This window comes from Capsicum annuum, chromosome 12 (assembly GCF_002878395.1).
Source record: "Capsicum annuum cultivar UCD-10X-F1 chromosome 12, UCD10Xv1.1, whole genome shotgun sequence".
Lineage (NCBI taxonomy): Eukaryota > Viridiplantae > Streptophyta > Magnoliopsida > Solanales > Solanaceae > Capsicum > Capsicum annuum.
This window is the reverse complement of record NC_061122.1, coordinates 160,225,111-160,242,381: the sequence shown is the minus strand read 5'-3', so window position 1 is coordinate 160,242,381 and position 17,271 is coordinate 160,225,111.

Below are 17,271 nucleotides of genomic sequence, written 5' to 3'. Positions count from 1 at the left end.
ACCCAGTCGCCAATACTGTTGCAGCTAAAATTCAAGACTTCACCTGAATGAAACTTGTAGCTTTTACCGGGTCTATGTTAGATGAGGACCCATAGGAATTCCTTGATCAGGTACAAAAAGTCACAGATATTATGGGGTGACTGCAAGTAATAGTGATGAGTTGGCCACATATCAGTTGCAGGATATGGCTTACTTATGGTTCAAGCAGTGAAAGGCAAAAAGGGCAGCAGATGTAGGGCCCATAGAATGGGAGAAGTTTGCCACTATTTTTTTGGATAGGTTCTTCCTACTGGAGTTGAGGAAAGCAAAGGTTTCGGAGTTCATTAGTCTAAAACAGGGCAACATGACAGTGAAAGAGTATTCTCTTAAGTTTACTTTGTTAGCCAGATATGGCCCTTATGTGGTAGCAGATAGCAGATCTAAGATGAGTAAGTTTGTGTCTGGGGTGTCTAATAGTGTGGTCAAGAAATGTAGGACTATAATACTAATTAAAGAGATGGACATATCCAGGTTCATGGTCCATGCTCAACAGATAGATAAGGCTAAGAATAAAGAGAAGGAAAGGGAAAATAAGAAAGCTAGAACAGGTAGCTTCAACTTTACTCAGCCTAAGTCAGAGAGTGGAAATTATTCTTAGTTCTGCCCAAAATCTTCAGTTCCAACACCATTCTAAGCCAGTGCTCCAGTGCCAAAATTTAGAGATAGCAATAAAGATAGGTCACCAGGCCCTAAACCTTAGGGTAGTGTTAGCAATGCCCTAATAAATCCTCTTTTCCAGAAGTATGGTAGAAACCACCAGGGTGTCTACAGGGCTGGCAGTGATGTATGTTTTGGATGTATTAAGCCAAGCCATAGGTTCAGAGAGTGTCCTCAGGTAGGTTATAGAGTCAGCATAATCATCCTTCAGCTCAGTCCAGTCACCTGAATTAGCAGGGTGCTGCTTCCAGTGCCACCAGTGAGCAACGCCCAAACAAGCTTTATGTACTTCAGTCCCGATAAGATCAGGAAAGTTCTCCTGATGTGGTCACTGGTACATTACAAGTTTATCATTTATATTTTTATGCTTTTCTAGATCCAGGAACTTCTTTGTCAATTCCTAACAGAGCCCTTCTCAGTCTCTACTTTGAGTTAAAGACTATAGTTCAGAGACCCCTAACCTTGAGTCAGTTTTAGTAGTATGTGAATTCCCAGATGTATTTCTCAAAGATCTTTCTGGAGTCCTTCCCGAGTAGGAAATTAAGATCTTTCTGGAGTCCTTCCCGAGTAGGAAATTAACTTTGGAATAGAACTTCTTCAGGATACTCAGTATGTCTCTATCCCACCATACAAAATAGCCTCAGCAGAACTCAAAAAGTTAAAGGAACGGTTGAAAGATCTCCTAGATAAAAGATTCATCATACCCAGTGTATCCCCTTGGGGTACACCAGTTCTATTCACGTATAATAAAGATGGTTCTCTTAGAATGTGTATAGACTACCGTCAGCTAAATAAAGTCACGGTCAAGAAAAAAAATCCACTTCCTAAAATCGATGACTTGTTTGACCAACTTCAGGGTGTCAGCTACTTTTCTAAGATAGACCTTAAATCAAGCTATCACCAGCTCAGAGTCAGAGAATGTGACATTTCGAAAATATCTTTTAGAACTCGATATGGTCACTTCAAATTCCTAGTCATGTCATTTGGTCTTACCAATGCTCCAGCAGCCTTTATGGACTTGATGAACTGTGTGTTCAAGCAGTACTTAGACATGTTCGTTATATTCTTCATTGATGACATTCTTGTCTACTCCCACAGTGAACATGATCATGTAGACCATCTCGAAATGGTATTACAAACTCTCAAAGCGCATCAGTTGTTTACCAAATTTAGTAAATGTGAATTTTTACTAATGTCGGTAGCTTTCCTTGGTCATATAGTTTCCAGTGATGGAATTAGAGTTGATCATCAAAAGTCCAAAGCAGTGAAAAAATGGCCCAGACCCATCTCTCCATCTGATATCAGGAATTTCTTTGGTTTGGCTAATTATTACCGATGGTTTTTTTAAGGATTTTCATCCATTGTATCCCCCATATCCAGATTAAATCAAAAGAAAGTCAAGTTTTAGTGGTCAAATTCTTGTAAGAAGAGTTTTTAGGAGTTAAAAACTCGACTCACTACAGCCCCAGTTTGACTTTACCAGATAGTTCAGATAGATTTATTATGTATTATAATGCTTCTAGAGTTGGTTTGGGGTGTGTTTTGATGAAGAGAGGTAAGGTCATAGCCTACTCCTCTATACAGCTTAAGGCCCTGAAAAAAATTACCCCACTCATGATATTGAGTTAGAAGCTGTCGTGTTTGCCTTAAAGATTTGAAGGCATTATTTGTATGGAGTAAATGTGGATGTGTTTACAGACCACAAGAGCCTGCAATATATGTTTCCTCAAAAAGACCTGAACCTAGTAGCTGATGCTCCCAGTAGGATGTTTATGGGTAGTGTTGCTCATGTGGAGGATGGTAAGAAGAAGTTAGTTTAGAAAGTTCATCAGCTTTCATGACTAGGTGTCCGCTTAGTCTATTTAGCAGAGAGAAGCGTATGAGTAAAGAATAGTTTGGAATCATCTTTGGTTTCCGAAGTAAAGAAAAAGCAGGATAGAAATTCTAGTTTAGTTAAACTAAAGAAGTCAGTCAGAGATCGAAAAGTAGAGGTTTTCTCCCAAGGGGGAGATGGTGTGTTACATTGTCAGGGTAGACTATGTGTACCATGTGTAGATAGCATGAGACAGCGGATTCTTATAGAAATACATTATGCGTGCTACTCGATTCACCCAGGGGCCAATAAGATGTACCGCAATTTGTGGGAGGTCTATTGGTGGAGGGGGTGAAGAGAGACATTACAGAGTTTGTGGCTAAGTTCTCTACATATCAGTAGGTCAAGATTGAGCATTAGAAACCTAGTGGGTCTATACAAGAGTTTAGTATTCCCACATGAAAGTGGGACAAAAATAACATGGATCTTATGACAGGTTTGCCCCGTACTCGCCGCCAACATAATTTGATTTGGGTCATAGTAGATAGGATGACCAAATCAGCTCATTTCTTACTAGTTCATACCTCTTATTCAGCCAAAGATTATGCCAAGATCTTTGTTAGAGAGTTGTCAAACTGAACGGAGTTTCGTTGTCCATCATTTCAGATAGGTACGCACTTCACCTCTCATTTTTAGAAAGCCTTCTAAAAGGGTCTTGGTACCTAAGTTTACCTCAGCACGACCTTTTACCCTTAGATAGATGGTCAATCAGAAAGGACCATTCAAATTTTATGATGTCACATACAATAGTATTTAATCAGTAACAAAACTCAATATACTCAATCAATAACAGAACTCAGTATCTTCAGTTAGTTAACAGAACCCAGTGAACTTAGTCCAGTTTAGTTAGACAGCACGATCAATAATAGTTTAGTTAAGCCTAGTCAGTGTAGAAACCAGTTCAGTGTCTATTCAGTTGGGAGTAGGAATCAGCACCGAGCGAATCCAGGGATGGGGGCATTTATGTCAGTTAAAAAGGGTTTGACTCTTAGTAGTAGTCCCTGCATTACAAAACTACGTAGCCAGCGTAGGTTAAGATATCTTCCTGCTAGTCTAGGGTTGATACATCTCATATGAGTTTCCCTACTAGCAAGGGTTAACGAAAGGGCTTCCTACTAGAGAGGGTTAACTCATGTCATTGTTAGTATCTCTTGGCAAGGTGCTAACACCCTTCCAACTGGGGTCACAAATTGGACCCCAACTCAGTTTATAATTGGGGTATGTCGGTTAGATGAACACTCCCATAGTTTTAGTTTTAGTTTCAGACTCAGTATAAAATCATAGTTTAGTATCAGAATCAGGACTATCAAATACAGTCACCCAACTCAGTTTAGAACTTAATTCAATTCTACAGAATTAGGATTGTCAAAAACAGTCACTCAAGTAACAGTAATACAGTACCAGTAAACTCAGATATCAGTAATTTAATTTTTAGAACTCATTATCCAGTATTAAATATGGTCTCAGTTATAGTATACGTGATATGTGCATAGCATAGCATAATCAGTATTTTACAGTTGTTTTAGATATATATATGTACTCGCTCTCAGTTATATTCATGATTTCTCAGCCAGTTACTGTTCATGCATATGAACCCCCACATATAGCCTTACCTCACCTAGCATACCAGTACATTCAAAGTACTGACGCATACTTTTCTTTTATGCTCTGATGTCTTATATCATAGGTTCAGACATACAGGCTCCTAACCATACCTAGCAGCCCAGATTATTAGCAGCATATTTAGTGGTGAGTCCTCATAGTTTGAGGAAAGAGTATTATTTTAGTTACTAGTACTTCAGTAGTTGTAGCTAGTTGGGGTCTTGCCCATCAACTCCATAGTCATATAGTTCAATTAGAGGCTCTTCAAACTAGATTATTTCAGATAGTTGTTCAGATTTTAATAATAATTTATTAATATTCAGTGTTTGACTTCAGTTATGAACCTTATAGAAGATTCAGCCTAATTTTCACATTATTATAGAGTTATTATTATTCAGTGATTACAGCAGGTACTAGACATGGGTTAGCTTATGGTCCTTCGGGATTATGAGCACCATGTGACGTCTGGGGTGCAGACTCGGGGCGTTACACATCTACACTGATAGTTGCCCAACCATAGTCACTCAGCCAGTAGTTGCCCAACCTGTTGTGTCTACTGAGTAGCAAAAGATGTTGAGAAGATTCTTGATATTAGCTTTACTTAGGTTTTCTAGTAAACCGGGCTAGGATGCATATGAGTTTTTGACTATTTATGAGGAAAGGCTCTATAATTTAGGCCTAGTTATGACTCGTGGTATGGATTACACTACCTTTTAGTTGGACTTTATATCCCGACATTAGTGGAGATTCATATTGATTCTAGGCTAGATGGATTTTCTCCTTTGACTATGCCTCGCATCCTTAGGGATTATTTGAGGGATCCGTTCTCGAGATTGGAGAAGGTCTCCATTACGATTGTGGAGTATGAGGCTTAATTTTATGAGTTGGATAGGCATGATACTTCTATTCTAGATGTTGAGTACGAGAGAGTTTGTTGCTTTGTTAGAGGATTAAGACTTCCCCTTTGCATGTTTACTCAGATTTTGGCTGTTGCAGGTAGGTCTTTTGCAGAGGTTTTTTATCATGCTCGGGTGATAGAGGATATACATCATGACTCCTAAGAGAGTAGCCATAAGAGGCCTAGATATCAGGGTGGTTTCAATGGGAGTTGTATTAGCTCCTATTCAGAGGTAGTGGCTTTCAAAGTAGGTACCCTCCATACCAATCGTATCAGCCTCAGAGTCAGCCTAGTAGACCCGTTTAGGTAGTGCTCTAGATTATTAATGGAGGTCAGTCTTGTGTTAGTGATTACCCTGGTCAGGGTAGTGGTTAGTCTTTGAGGGGTCTGTCTTCTAGTTATTCTAGTCGAGATAGATACTCTGAGTCAGCTGGATCTTCTGGTTTTGGTACAGCTCAGGTGACTTTTTATAGTTATGGGGGTTGTGGTCATAATTTGAGAGAGTGACCTAGTTTTAGGGAAATTATTGTTTCAGCTTAGAGTGTTCTCTATATTACAGCAGTTCATCCCTCAACTAGAGGTGGTTTGCATGGTTATAGAGATAGTCTTCAGGGTTCTAAAGGTGGTTCTAAGGCAGGTAGAAAGGAGATCGATCAGGAAACCAGCCAACTGACTAGCGTGGTCAGTTATATATAGTACCTGCTAGACCTGAGGCTGAGCATTTAGATGTTGTTGTCACATGTATAATTTTGGTATGCCATCAGTCGACCTTTCCTTTATTTGATCTGAGATCCACTTATTCTTATATGCCTACTTATTTTACCCTATTTTTCGAGTTATCTTAGGATTTATTATCTGTGTCATTACGTGCATCTACTCCATAGGTGATTCTTTAGTAGTGGATCAAGCGTTCAGATCTTGTGTTGTGACTATTAGAGATATTGATACTAATACTGATCTTATTATATAGGACATGGTTGATTTTGAGGTGATTATGGGCATGGATTATTATCCCACTATCATACGATCATGGATTATTTGGCAAAACTGTTACCTTATCCATTCTGACATACCTTCAATCATGTATCAAGGAGTTGTTGCCATGAGCCGATGGGGATTAATTCTTATATATGTGCTAAGAGACTTATTTCAAGGGTTTGTGAGTTTTATCTCACTTATATTTGTGATGTTAGCATGGAGAGTCTATCGCTTGACTCTATTCCTATAGTTCAAGAGTTTTTTGATATTTTCCCTAATGATCTACCTGGTATACCTCTTGCCCGTGATATTGAGTTTGATATTGATCTTATACCTGGCACCTAACCTATCTCAATGGCACCTTACCATATTGCTTCTGCTGAGCTTAAAGAGATGAATTTACCGCTTCACGATCTTTTTAGTAAGGGTTTTATTAGATTAAGTGTATCTTCTTGGGGAGCTCCTATGTTGTTTATGAAGAAAAAGAATGGCTCCATGTGTATGTGTATTAATTATAGGCATCTAAATAAGGTAATGGTGAAGAACCATTATCCCATGCCTTGTATGATGACTTTTTTGACCAGCTTCAAAATACAGTGGTGTTTTCTAAGATCCATTTGAGGTTCGGTTACTACTGAGGTTGTGGGCCGAGGATATCCCGAAGATAGCCTTTAGGACCCATTATGGTCATTATGAGTTCCTAGTAATGTCTTTTGGGTTGACTAAAGCCCCAGACACATTTATGGATTTTATGAATCAATTATTTAGGATTTATTTGGACTCCTTCATGATTGTGTTCATCGATGACATCCTTGTGTATTTGTGGAGTGGAGAGAAGCATGCACAATATTTGAGGATTGTGCTCCATATTTAGAGAGATCATGTACTTTATGCCAAATTCTCTAAGTATAAATTTTGGCTTGAGTCGGTGACATTCCTTGGGTATGTGGTATCTAAGGATGGGATTTTAGTAGACCCCACAGAGATTGAGGCCATTTGTGATTGGGATAGGCCTACATCTCTGACCGAGGTTTGTAGCTTTATTGATTTGGCAGGTTAATACTGATGATTCATCGAGGGTTTTTCTACTGTTTCAGCACCTATGACCAGATTGACTTAGAAGGACATTTCTTTTTGAGGTTTCGAGGAGTATGAGTCAAACTTTGGGAAGTTCAAGGAGTTTCTTACTTCAGCTCCTATTTTGGCTCTTCCAGTTGAGGGTGAGGGATTCACCGTGTATTTTGATGCTTTTGGTGTTGGTTTGGGTTACGTATTAATGCAGCAGGGTCATTTTATCACTTATAATTCACGGCAGCTTATGTTGCATGAGCTCAACTACCCCATTCATGATTTAGAGTTGGCGCAATAGTTTTCACACTTAAGATTTGGAGGCATTATCTTTATGGGGTGCATTGTGAGATTTCACTGATCATCTCAATTTCAGCATCTTATGACCCAGAGAGATCTTAATGCTTGGAAACATATATGGATGGAGTTGCTTAGGGATTATGTATCTCTATCTCATATCATTCGGGAAAGAAAATATGGTAGCAGATGCCTTGAATCGAAAGGCAGTGAGTATGGGTAGTTTGGCTTGTATTTTATTTTCTCAGAGGTCATTGGCATGGGACATTTAGTCCTTAGCCAATTTGATGGTGTGACTTGATATTTTAGACCCTCGAAGGATTCTTACTAGTGTAGAGGCGAGGTCTTTGTTATTTGAGGAAGTTCAGGATCATCAGTTTAAGGATAATAGACTTTGTATCCTCTGTGATTAGGTGTTGAGTGGTAAGTCCAAGAGGGATACCATAGATTCTGAGGGAGTTTTGAGATTTGATCATTGCATTTGTGTTTTGAGTATCAATGGCTTGATTTAGTTAATTTTTCATGAGTCTCACAACTCTAGATATTCTATTCACCTGAGTATAGCCAACATGTATAGAGATTTGAGATAGAATTATTAGTGGAGTGGCATGAAGAGGGATGTCGTGGATTTTGTGGCTCATTTTCTACAATGTCAGTAGGTAAAGGCCGAACAGTGACCAGGTAGTTTGATTTTGTTGCCCATTCTCGAGTAGGATACCACTCATATGCAGGGTACGATTTGGTATGGAAGTCGTGCCCTCCCACGGGTTAATTTCTAGCTTTTAAGCTAGGGGCTCTATGGATTATTATCAAACCAAAACCCTTAAGTCCCCATGCTATATAACATATTTTGGCCTCTTAAAACACGTTTTTGGTGGATCAAACATTCCAAATATTCTCTCAAACACACTCTTGAAGATTTGGAGGTTAGGGTTTCATAAGTGTTCATCAAAATGGGAGTGGATTACCATGGACATTGTAAGTTGTTTACCTCATAATTTTCTTGGTTCCAACGATATTTGAGTCATTATAGATTGGTTGACCAAGTCAGCATATTTTATTCCTATTCAGATATCTTTCAGCGTCAAAAAGTTGGCTTGCATCTATGTGAAGAAGATAGTCTATTTGCATGGTGTGCCTATATCTATCATTTCATACCAGAGTTTTGTGTTCACTTCTAGATTTTAGAGAGCTTTTCAGGAGGAGTTGGATTCTCAGATTTATCTTAGTATGGCCATCTATCCGTAGATAGATGTCAAGTCCAAGCGTACTATTCAGGTACTTAAGGACATACTATGAGCTTATATTTTGGATTTTGGAGGTCAATGGGAGGAGCACTTAGCCTTGGCAGAGTTTGCATATAATAACAGCTATATTCGAGTATTGAGGTGGTGCCTTTTAAGGCTTTGTATGGTAGCGATGTCGTTTCCTGATTGGATGGTTTGAGAGAGTTTAGACCTCATGGTACTGATTTGCTTCAGGAATCTTTGGATAAAATCAGGGTGATTTAGGACAGGTTAAGAGTGGGTCAAATTAGGGAGAAGGCCTATGCAGACCATAGACTTCGTGCTCTAAGGCTTAGATTTTGTGATCGAGTATTCCACCGTGTGTTGCCCATAAAGGGTGTGATGAGGTTTTTTTGTTGTCCATCCAGTTTTTTATATTGTGATGGTACATACCTTATCCATCTCATGTGCTTAGATGGGACTCAGTCCAATTGGATGAGTGGTTGACCTTCGTGGAGAAGCCTATCCTCATTTTGGCTAGTGATGTCAGCCGATTGCGCACTAGGGATATTCATGTAGTTAAGGTTCAGTGGAGGCACCGTCCGGTGGAAGAGACTACTTGAGAGATTGAGAGCAAGATACGGACCCAGTATCCTCACCTGTTTGAGACTTCAGGCACATCCTAATCCTTGATTTATGCGGACGAAAGTCCTTTTTAGTAATGGATATTGTAATGACCCTTCATGTCATTTTTCATATGTCCACTTAGTTTCATCATTAGAGCATTCCTATAGCTTCCCCAAGTCATTTATGACTTGCTGGAATTAACAGTTTGGTTACCGGGCAGTTCGTTTGTTTTTCAAAGTCAATTCCTTATTTTGAAGTCTTCGTGGTTCAAATTGGCTACAGGGCAAAAACTTCAGTCAAAAGACCTCTTATGCTAATTTTAATTGTTCCAACATCTCCAAAAAGTTAATTTTAGGCTTGGTGAACTCTTGGTTAGGTTACGAGGCACCCCGGTTCATTTTGACTTATTAGTTGGAAAGTTACAAAAATGAAAATTGAGTGTGGGACCCACTTTTCATCAAAACGACCTCAGATGGAAACTTTGACTATGACATTGAGTCTTAAACGTCAAACTTAGTATGGTAGCATAGTCAGTTTGCATATATGGGATACCGTATGAATCTCGAGGGGTTAGCGGATTCCAAGTCTCAGCTGTAACTTATGTACTCGCTAATAGCAAGCCAGGGGTCGCGATCGTGATACCCTTGGCAGGAACTAAGTGCCTCAATTGCTCCACCACTGTCATGATAGTGACTCACAATAGAAGCCACCATATGTGGCGATCGCGAGTCTCGAGTCGCAATAGCGACTCTCAAACACCTGGAAAAGGTATAAATACCTCACATCCTGCCCATTTTTGCCCGTTCTTCATCCATTATATTGAGACTTAAACCCTAAGGAGTGGAAAAGATTAGGATTAAAGCTTATGGCTGTTTGGGGAACTTGGGTAATGATTATTGTGCGATTTTCCTTCAGATTTGAGTTAAGATTCCTCCATTTCCATGATTGATTTCCCCTTTTCTTTCCTAAAATCCCCAAACCTTGGTGGCTTGATTTTACCACCAATATAGCTTGGATTTTACCCATTTTTTAAGGTAATTACTCCTTGAGCATATGGGAATATTGGGTTGGCTTAGAAAATACAATTTTTGTAAATGGGACCACATGAGATTTTTGAGTATTTTTGGACCTAAATCACAATGGTGCAATATGAGTATCATCATTCTCGTATTGATAAGTAGAATGTGATTTTAATAGTGTAGCATCTTGCAGAAGCTTCTCGAAAGGGAAAGTTGATGATTTAGCAAATTTCAAACTTTTTTCAGCTTCTAGATAGACTAGGTTTCACCCTCCCTATAGATTGAGCTAGTTCATAGTATGTTTATGATATCATGTTAGATTTGGGATAGGTTTTAAGTGTAGGTGATGTTATTGGCAATACTTGAGATAGTTGGACCGCTTAGACTATTCAAAAACCATAATTTTGGCATAAATGACTTAGGTGCTCATGCTCTAGGTAACATTTATATCTTAGGATTGAATTGTGGCTTAGTTAACATCTAAAAGTAGATTTAGATACCTTAGTCTAGTCTGAGGTAGAATTGACTAAAAATAGATTTTGGGAATTAGAAGTGGGCCCTTTCGGCCCGCCTTAGGCCAAGACTTAAGAAAGTTTATTTGTCATTTATAAGCTCGCGATATACCTTGAAAGGCTTAACATGAGGCTTGATGAAGATAGAGACCTAATACACATGACGGTTTGATATTGGGAGTTGATGTTAAATACGGTAAAACTTGGTGGTGGTGATTTTGATATCAATATTGATGATATATATATACACACCGGTTTGAGTCCAAATACTAATTATGATATTGATGATACTGATGATATATATACTGATTTGGGTCCAGATAATGATTATGATATTGATGATATATATACCGGTTTGAGTCTGGATAATGATATTGATGATATATATACCGGTTCGAGTTTGAATAATGATATTGATGATATATATACCGGTTCGAGTTCGAATAATGACTATGATATTGATGATATATATACTGGTTTGAGTATGGATAATGATTATGACATTGATGATATAATTAACAGTTCAGTCTGACTACTACTTATGATATTGATTATATGATATTGGTTCAAGGCCGGCAAGGGAGTATTATATATAGACAATGTGGATATTGATTTAAGTTTGGAAATGGGAAATTGTTATAGTGTGGCATGGCATGGATGGATTCTGGTCATATAATAGAAATTGGTAAATGACAACGGTTCAATTTATGTTTTACTAGATTGTACCCTCCAAGCTTATGGGGGCCTGCATTGGGTTATTTACTTTCCGCACTTATTGTCTTATGGGGGTCAATCTTGTAGCTATAATTGCATGTGTTTGATCTTTTATGTTATGTTATTATTATGGTTATTTACTTATTTATGTGCAGTGATGTTGGAGTTGATTTAAGTTTGTCTCTACCTTGACTTAGTTACGTTATCTTGCATTTTATCGTATTTATATCATGATTTAGCTCAGTCGGTCTATGATGCCTACTGAGTACTCATGGTTTTAGTACTCATACTACACTTTTGTACCTTTTTGGTGCAGATCTAAGTACTATTTGCCATCGTTGATTCGAGGATCGTGTCGTGTTGGATTTTGGAGATAGGGTAAGCTCTTCGAGTCGGAGTTGCCTTATTTCTTTCTACCTATCTTGTCTAGTCTTTAGTTTTAAGACAGGATTGTATTGATTGTTTCAGGCTTGAGATGTACTTATAGTAGCTCTTCTACTATCTCTACCAGGTCGTGAGATGGTTGTCTATATTATGGCTATCTTTTAGACTATTATATTGCTTTGCTCATTTTTACCCTTATTGTCTATCTCGCTCGTTTTGGGGCATTTCCACCAATATAACCCATTATGAGTAGCTTCGAGTTATGGTTCGGCTTACCTACTGGCAGGGTTTAGTAGATGCATCATGACTCGTAAATCGATCCATGTCAGAATCCCATAATCATTCGTATCCTGATGAAACATACAATTAAACAATGAATTCACCATAGTTCCCACAACTCTAGTTGTGGGAGTTTAGCTACACATGAATTTAAGAAAGATTGCAAAAGATGAATTCATAAATTAAAGAGTTATTCTTACAAGTATGGAATCAACTTCAGTTCTCTTTCGAAGAACCACAAGAGTTTTCCAAAATACTCCAAAATCAGAATTCAAAACTTCAAAACTAGTCTCCCAAAATAACGTCTAAGGAAAGTAGTCAGAGATAATGAGAAAACCCTAAAAGCTGATATTTATATCTAAAAAATTCAAAATTCAAAAATCAAATAGTTAAACTGTCACTTAACAGTTGAGACGACAAGATTAATAGTTCATCACTTCGTTGATAGCTCATCAGCCTCGTCGTCAACTGAGTTCTTCAACTGAATTATTCTACTTCAAGTGGACGATAACATTCACATGCCATCACTTTATTGGTAGCCCGTCACTTATGGTTTTCAACAAATTCTTCTCACTGCTTTAGTTTGACAACAAGATTGACAAAGTCGTCATTTAGTTGACAACTTGTCAATTTTAGTCGTCAAAACAACTTTTTGCTCCTTTTCTTTGATTTTCTCAAACTTTGACTTTCCTGCATAATTAAGCAAAAAATGATCAAAAACAACACAAGTTGCTCAAGAACTTACTATTGTGAGTTAAAAGTTTCAAATGTGTTGTTAGAAAGCCAGCACATCAACTGAGTCTTGGGATGGCTATCAATTTTCTATCTATATATTAGACCATTATGACTATATTATTGCTATTTAAGTCTTTAATTTTTAATTTTTGGCTTTTAGGTCATTTTCCTCCAAGTCAGCCCATTGCATCTAGCTCTGGGCTATGGTTCGGCAAACCTACTAGCGGGATAGGTAGGTGTCATCATAACTCGTAAGTCAGATTGTGACACAGATATACACTCAGCATACAAGAAACAAACAACAATTAGGATTAGAATCACAAGTCAACCAAATATCACTAAGTTATGTTCAATCAAGCCAATTCAATACATGTAAACAATTATACAGTTAAATCATGACCAACTCAACAACCCTGACTCCAACCATATCCAACATATGAAAGGTACCCAGATCACATAAACTTCCAAATATGTACACATATATCAAGCATATAAGCATAGTCCCTTGTTCACTCATGGAATCATAAAACTCACTTGATCCTCATACATGCATACTATGGGTGATGCATTCATCCTCTAGACATGACCTGCAGGGGACAATTATCATTCATGTACTAAATTTCAGACATGAGTGTCTGCCAGCCTTATTTCACTGAAAACCCGTTAGAACGTTCTAATTACCAAACATTCCACATGTAATAATAAGATAAGTCAAGACATATAATTATCATAAAATCATTTACATTGACAAACCAAACAACATGTGCTAACAAAACATACTATGAAGTACTTAACACGCGCATATAGCACAATTTAGACTAAAAGACAATACTGTTACCAACACTACTGGTAGGGCCTTAAAAAACGATGCATCCACAATGGCCAAGATTCGAAGACCTTAACCAGGATTACCACCCTAGGTTGTTTGAAAACTCCCCCACCCCTTACTTGATGTCATCTCTTTCCTTAAAGTTTAACCAATATCCGTAATTGATCCTTCCACTACAACACATTTGAGTCTATGATAGGGAAACACCAACTTATAGAATATATAAAGCATATCATGAATAAATAAATAAATAAACAACCCATAATTATACATTGTCCGAACTTCTAACCGATTTTAGTCATCCAAACTCCGTGCCCGAAGGCCTAGACATGAAGCCTCCCATCCATATATGTTACATTCATGCTTTCTAACTCGGTATGCTACTTCATTAACCTTAGCTTACCTGGATGTCATCAAGTTGTGAGAAGGATGAACCAACACAATTTCCAATCGAATTTCAAGATTATGGATGCGTTATTTACGAAAAATAATAGGTTTGAACCCATTTGCACCCCTTTCCCCTGTTCTCCATGGTTCCAAGGCATGGGAGGCAACCCTTAGGGTTATTGGGGCCTCCCACCTCATTTATCTCACCTGAAGTAGAGAAGGAAAATAAATCCCGCTTAAGTAGGATTCTGGACTGTGTCGCTCCGCTATAGCGGCAGGCTCACTGTTGTAGCGAGCTGCTGTCAGTCCAACCAAATTATTTATGTCCTGAAATTTCAAGTACTCATGGTCCCACACAAGCTTCGAATGATATCCCAAAAATTTTTAGGATTTGCACTAATATCGAGGTGCTTCCTAGTAACGACGAATTTGGTCATTACACTTTTAGTAGGCTCTTGGCCAAGACAATCAAAAACATATTCACTTTATTTGAAATTTTTGAGGTTAGAGCTAGAGTTGTGTTTGGCCATAACATTTGCAGAAATATATTAAAATTTGGATGTACTTTCTTATGATTCATACCCTCAATTTCTAAAACTAGTAAAATAGTTCAATTTAACTTTTACAACTCCACTATAATACAAAAATTAAACAATATTATTAAACATGAAAGCAACCGCATGAATCCATATTTCTATCACTCATAACATCGCCAATAAATCACAATTTTCACTATTAAAACAAGTTCAGAATAAAATCTTCATCAAGTTGCAAGGTATAAGGAGCAAAATCATTTGTTAATAAACCAGTGTAGATCTACACCACTTCAAATCCCTATCTTCCACTATCCAAAATCAACATACATGCTCGGTTTGAAAAAAATCTATTATGACTATTCATTAATTCATAAATTAAATAACACTACTAAATAGCTATTTTTTAATAAAATCATCCCACATTGCGTGAATAATTTCTTCTCGTCGAGCGTTTATTTTCCGACCAACTGTCCGAAAAAACAAAGGAGCTTATTTATCTGAGCCATTTGTTCGTCAGTACCATCAAAAACTATAATATCATGGTCATACTATGTTGGTGCAGCCTAAAGACATACAGTTTATCGGATTAAGAACTATATGCCCATGAATCAAGAAAAGGAGTACAGTTGGCCTTGCTTAGCAAAGAAATGTCCATTAATAAACTATTTGGTGTGTTCCATTAATAAACTATTGGGTGTGTTCACATTTATTTGATTGGTGGTTGTAGTTTGTTCATTTATTTGGTTGGTGATTGTAATTGAAGTTTATTTAAGGGTAACTTACATAAATTTCAAAATGTTTAAGGGTTATAACACTTTATTCCAATAATTTGTTAAATTATACCATATCTCGAATTTTTAAATTTGTGATACATATTTTTAGCCTTGATATATATGCATTGTGGTACATTTGTAATTTAGTGGTTAGTTAAATAAAGAAGTAACTAATTTTCAATTATTATGGGGAGTAAAATTAGGCACAAATCGTGAAAATGAAACATCCGGTTCCTGATGTATAACAATGATACATTTCGTAAAATTACTCACTAACCATTAAAAATTCAATCTCACACTAAAATAAATAATTTACATCTGTCAAACATGTGTTAAATATATCAAACATTTATAAATAAATTAAAAATATGAATCATTATCACAAAGTATATGTCATATGTATCACCAGTATTGATTTAATATGTCACATGCATTGTGTCATATGTATCACCAGTATATGTCATATGCATTATGATACATTTGTATTTTTGTGTTTAGTTAAATAAAGAAGTAACTAATTTTCAATTATTAGGGAGAGTAAAATTAGGCACAAATCGTGAAAATGATAATTTGGTTTCAGATGTATCATAATGATACATTTCGTAAAATTACTCACTAACCATTGAAAATTCAATCTCACATCAAAATAAATAATTTACATTTATCAAATATATGTTAAATGTATCAAACATTTATAAATAAATTAAAAATATAAATCATAATCACAAAGTATATGTCACTATCACATTGTTCAATTTCTCTTCTTTTTCTTAATGGGTACTGACTTAAAAGTTGATAAGAAATTCAAAATTGATAAAAGAAAAGTTGATAAAAAGATTTAAAAAAGAACTATGAAATTAGTGAAGAAGTTGCAGTAAAGGAGATGAAAGTTATATCAATTGATGATAATTTGGGAGAGATTTAACGGGATGAAATATTTGGAAAAAAAAAAAAGAAATCTTCAAAGAAAAATAGATTGCATGCATTAATTGTGGAGTAAAAGTAGGATGGGAGGTTTGTTCATATGTATCAAGAGTAAAAATATAAAATCCGAGATTTTAAGTAAGAGAAAATTATCCCATATAGTACTATTAGATTCAAAAATATAAATTTGAGCAACACTTTAGATAATTGCATTAATAGCAATTTCATTGCAAGTTATAGCAACTTATTAAAATATATATTATTTTTATTGTATTTTCAAAATTCGCTTTTTAATTATATAATTTAAAATCAGTTCCATATTTATAGGAGTATAATCAATATTCCTCTTAAATAGTGTATTGATAATTATGGTAAATATATATTATATTTTATTTAAAAGATTGCACACTTTTATCAGATAACTTTATTGAAAAAAGAAGTGCATTATGATATAAAAGCTTTTTAATTCTCCAAAAAAAATTAGAAGCACTTTTCTCTTTCTCCATTCACATACTCAACCTTCAAAATTTTATTAAAACTCGGTTCTCCATTAACGTACTCAAAATTTTTCTTGAAAAAAAAATTGAGGTTCCGATATTCATCTTCTTCGCGTAAAAATTCAAAATTGATCTATTTGGGATTTTCCATTCTCCATTGTGATAGATATTCATAAGTAACCCCAAATTTGTCATGTCTAAACCCAAATTTGATTCTACTCCTTCGCGTAGAAGTCCTAGAATAATCGAGAATGCTAGTGTTTATTTAATTTAGGTTGTTTCACTCCATCTCTTCTAAGTGTAAAAAAAAAAGATTGTTGAACAAAATCAGTGCTTGCCCGATAAAATTGAAGTTCTATTTGTTGATGAACCATCGAAGAAGCTCAATTTGAACATGCATATTGAAAAAAATCTCAA